Source organism: Diabrotica undecimpunctata, chromosome 6 (assembly GCF_040954645.1).
Source record: "Diabrotica undecimpunctata isolate CICGRU chromosome 6, icDiaUnde3, whole genome shotgun sequence".
Classification (NCBI taxonomy): Eukaryota; Metazoa; Arthropoda; class Insecta; order Coleoptera; family Chrysomelidae; genus Diabrotica; species Diabrotica undecimpunctata.
In genome coordinates this window covers 113466926-113472008 of record NC_092808.1, presented here as the reverse complement: position 1 = coordinate 113472008, position 5083 = coordinate 113466926, and the positions used below count along the sequence as shown (strand labels likewise).

Genomic DNA, 5083 nt, shown 5'->3' with positions numbered 1-5083 from the left:
TTTTATTTTAATTAATGACACAATTTGTAAAAAAAGTTAGAGGAAAGAAGCAAAATATCCAATTGAAACAAAATTTTATTTAAAGGGTCTTAAAAAAACTATTTATTACGATGGAACAAAACTTACTCTATATACTTTAATAAAAACAATCATCAAAAGAAGATAGTTACAAAAGATGCACGATATTGATGAAAATTAGTCTCTTTGCATAAATTTGCCCTTTTGCTTAGAGACGCCGAATTCTTGCAAAAATTCCAAAGTTATTTTTAAATTCGTTGTAAGAATCTTTTATCCTTAGCCAGAGTTGTGCACAATTTTGTATCGGAATGGAATAAATAAATGCTTTTATGTATCCCCAAACAGAATAATCGTAAGGATAAAAATCTGGCAACCTTACTAGTCAAGCAACTGGACCACCATGTCCAATTCAGTGGTCTTCGTAGTTATTATGAAGAAAGTCTCGTACATTCCTGCTAAAGTAGGCCGGACAGCCGTCATGTAAAAACCATAAGGTTTGGCGAATATTTAAAGGTACATCATCTAACCAGGTAAAACATTTTTTAGGAAGTAATTATCTCCATTTAAACGACTAGGCAATTCCACAGGTCCAAGTAGATAATCGTTAACTACTCCTATCCAAATGTTTATGCTAAACCTATGCTGATGTTTAAATTCTTTAATAACGTGGGGATTGTCACCAACGTACGAATAATAATGTAGCTTTCTCACAAAACAAAATATATCTGAAAAAAATCATTTTGATTTTTCTGATTTTGTAACCATCTAGCTAATTCTTCACAACCAGGAAAATATCCTTGTAGCAGTGCTTGTACCTTTCTGGATTTTTCTGGATTTTTCTCAACTTCCATTAAAATATTCATGTGCTGCTGTTACATAATCACGTCCCTTCTTTCATTATTTTTTGAGACCACTGAACCTATTTCCCTTAATCGTTGATGAAGAGCTGTCAATGTTGAGTAAATGGGATCACGATTGGGAAAATTTTCAGGGTATCTACGTTGTGTTGCTCGAGCGTTAAACCTCATTTCGCCATAAACTAAAGCATAGCAGCGTATTTCTCATTAGTAAAAACCATTTTTGTTGAATTGAAATTAATATATGAATGCCACAAAGTAAAAAACTAAATAATAAACTTTACTAACTGACCATAATTTGACAATGAAAAACGTAAGTTATACTTTTGTTGACCAGTCACGGCCAATAAGAGTAAAAAACAATAATTAAACTTTCACGACGAAAAAACCAAAAATGTTTAAATCGATTTTTCTAGAAAACGGTGTATTCTATCGACTTAGAGAAAGAGTACCTTTAAGTATTAAAATAACTAAAAATTTATTATTCTAGTATCACCAATGCTTAGAAAGTAAAGACAAAAAATTTATGCGTTAATATAAACGTTGACCTACCCAAAACGGACGCCTATGATCAGTACTAGAAATTCACAATTGATGTAATCAATTCAACTCTGGACGTTAAATAATCGTACCAGTTTTCGTTTTTCTAAACAGAAGCGTTCTAAAGGTATTTAAAAAAAACTAATAACAAGGTGCCATCTTCAAAGAGCTCTAGCTCCCATAGGAAGCATTTTCGGACTCGGTGACTTGGATTAAATCGTTTTAAAATATCTGAGGAATCTCTGGTTTTTTTAATCAGGAGAGTTTCTAAACACCCTATATATAAATACAGTATTTCAACGAATAATAAAAATTGTTCCAATAATCACTGAGTAGAGTGAAAATAAGAAAAAGTGGTCCATCCAACCCGGAACTACCATAACTGATAATCAATTATAACGTAATATTGTTTCTTAAGAACTCATACATTTTAATTCAAAAATAAATTACCAATAACAATTTATTGGTGGTATAAAATTTATTTGTTTTCTATTGTAATAAAGTTTGATTTATTTTTTTAAATAATTAATCATAAAAAGTAATGAAAACATATCATTAAATATTCTAAAAAATAGCTTATTCTATAATCCTTTAACAATACTTCGTGATAACTGTTACATAAGAGTTCTAAGAACATTCACACACTCCTTTATTACAGCGATGTTTGCTATATGTTTTTGTTATAAGTTCACTGCAAAAAATTTTACAGTCACGGTTGGTTTTGCAATCCGGATAAAATATGTCTGCTTCTTGTCCATTTGGAATTAAATATGATTCTAACGGGGCCTCAGTACGAACTGTTTTGTATCCTGTAAATAAAAATAAAAAAATAAAATAACTATAAACATTAATTTTAATATTCTCTATTTAAAAATTATTACTATTTGTAGCAAACAATAATAGTCCAGTCGTCCAGAGATCTGACCTCTAAAAAGTATACAAATAATCTGATTTCTTTTGAGAATGTCTATTTTGCTACCACAAATATGAATTTGAAATATGTCTAAAAGCGCAGAATTTAAACTTTTAAAGTACAAACGATCACACGTCACTGAAAATGCCTTTACGAAGGCGATGTTGCGTATATTTTGTAAATGAAGTTATGTAATTTTGAGGTATGTACTTGTGCAATCAAAAAGGAGCGGTTTTAAATGTTTTAGATCGCCAAATCGCTAGATTTATTGCCAAAACTCGAAATTTTTGCAATAGGTTTTGAATATTAGAAGAAAGAAGGACAAATTAGCAGTAATACGCTGTGTGGAATTGTCAACCAAAACTATCAGAAATACTATTTACCAGGAAAAAATTATAACGGTAGATGAGCAACTTGTTCCGTATCGAGGCTGGTTGTCCTTTCAAGCAGTATATGTCTTCAAAGCCATATAAGTATGGCATGAAAATATAAAAATATGGTGGGCCTGTGACTCGGAAACATAGTACCCTTGAGTTGGAATACCATATATAGAAAAAATGGAAATACAGTAGCCAAAGGTTTTGCATCTCAAGTTGTAAAGCAACTCGTTGAGCCCTATTATAATTCCAAGAGGAATGTGACTTGCGATAACTATTTCACTGATCTTGCTCTTGAACATAATTTACTAGCAAATTCACTAATTCTTGTGGGCACAGTGAAAAAAAATTAGAGATTTGTTCCTCGGGAAATTCTACCAAAGAAGAACCTTTTAGAGAAATCTTTAATTTTCGGATTCACTCCAAAAGCATCTCTTGTTTCTTACGTTCAAAAAAAAAAGAAGTGTCCTAGTCCTGTCTGCCATGCATCACAATGCTTACTGTGAAGATGATGTTGACAAAAAACCAGATATGGTACTCTATTATAATAGGACAAAATGTGGTGTTGATACGCTGTACCAAATGGTTCATAAATATATGTGCAAAAGACGAACTAACCGTCGGCCTTTTGCATTTTTTATGAATATTTTAGAGGTGGCTGAGGTAGCCTCATTTATTACTTGGACAAATTTACGTCCAAAATGGAACGAAAAAAAAAAAAAATAAAAAGCGAAGGTTGTTTCTAACAACGACAGCAGAACAACTTAGTGGTGCCTCAAATTTTGAGAAGAAAATCAAGGGGACTTCAATGAGAAACAAAACAGTGTATTGAAAAATGCTTACAGAAAGTTGAACCACACAATAAAAAGCAAAAATTAGAAAAGCCTCCAGTTTTAACAAGGAAAAGGTGTCACATGTGCCCAACAAAAAAGGACAGGAAATAAAAACAAATTTGTGAAATATGCAGTAGATAGGTGTGTAACGATCACTGTATAATTAAAAAAGTTTGTAAGTATTGCAATAAAGAAAAATAAATGACTTATCTATGGTTGTTTTTATTTTTATTGTTTTTTTTTAACCTAATACTTTTGCTAATTTAATTTGCTATTCCAGTTGGGAATAAGTGAGACTAAGCCACAAGATTAGCTGATTATATATCAATTGATATGATAAAGTATTAATTTGTAAAAGTAAAATAATAATATTCTTCTGACTTATGCGTTTAATTCATTTTGTAAAGATTGTTTTTGTCAGTACTTTATACATAAGCTGGTAATTACCATAATCTTCTCTCTGAAGGGTTTTCACACAATAATGAAAGGCAACAACAACGTAATCTTTTTCCAGGGTATGCGTAAACAACAACCCTTCTTTTAAAATAAATTAGCCTGATCGATTTACAAAAGTTTTTATTTGGCTCCAAATGTTTATTACTTGTGAATAAATATTTTTTCTACGAAAGTTTTCTTGCCCTTCATTATTTTGTGCAAATGCTTCAGGTAGATCACATCCTCGAGGTAGACCCCATGCTATAGTAGCATATTTTTTTTAATCTAAACAATTTAAATTTAACTTTAATAAAAAATCAAAAAAAAAATATTAGAAATATATGGGTAAATATGAATAGTACATTCAACAACAGCGGTGGGCCAAAGGGACCCGAGTTGCCCGGTTACGTAAGTAAAATGTGTTGCCCGGATAAGTGTTAAAGTAAATATGCTTGCCACAGTAATCGCTAAAAGTGGATAGAAAACACTGGAAGAATAAGCAAAGCATATAAAAATTAAAAATTTATTTTGTTCTACTTTGAATTTTGTCAATGAACTAATATTAAAGACTTTAGTTAATTATAAAAATATTTTATGTCAGAATTCAACAAAATACCTAGTAAAATCTTTTTTCCTTAAACTTAATTGCATTACCTAAAGTACCAGCTTCACACATCGTAAACACGAGTAAAAGTGATACCGCGAGAATTCCTAGAGCCAACTTCATTGTTTTTATTTTGAACTCACTTCACGTAGCACTACAATTAGATATGCTTAACTTTATATAATATAGTTTTATATAGAGATACCTTTTAACCGGGGGAAATTCCCGTGCGTAACAACATTTGCATACAATAATATTTTATTATTTAAGATATTAAATCAATGTCAAGGTCACTTCGAGATCCTTATTATAATTCTGAATTGAATAACAAAATTTACAAATTTGTTTATAATTTTAGATTAGACTTTATAGAGATAAACACATTTTTTCTTCGGCTTCGTATTATCCTTTATTTTTATTATCAAGTGACCCTAACACTAATAAGTTTTAAACTTATTAGTTTAAAATTAGGTCTAATAAGTTTTAAACCTTTGTTTAAAGGTTGA

The 5083-nt window shown here is 30.5% G+C and overlaps 1 long non-coding RNA gene across 1 annotated transcript; it reads right to left on the bottom strand.

The window, feature by feature from the left end:
- Positions 1-1874: 1874 nt before the first annotated feature.
- LOC140443754 (uncharacterized) lies at positions 1875-4853 on the bottom strand. The gene is made up of 2 exons (XR_011951261.1): positions 4628-4853; positions 1875-2224 (listed from the first exon to the last, which is right to left on the bottom strand). It is a non-coding gene; the product is annotated as an uncharacterized lncRNA (long non-coding RNA).
- Between the last annotated feature and the right edge of the window lie 230 nt (positions 4854-5083).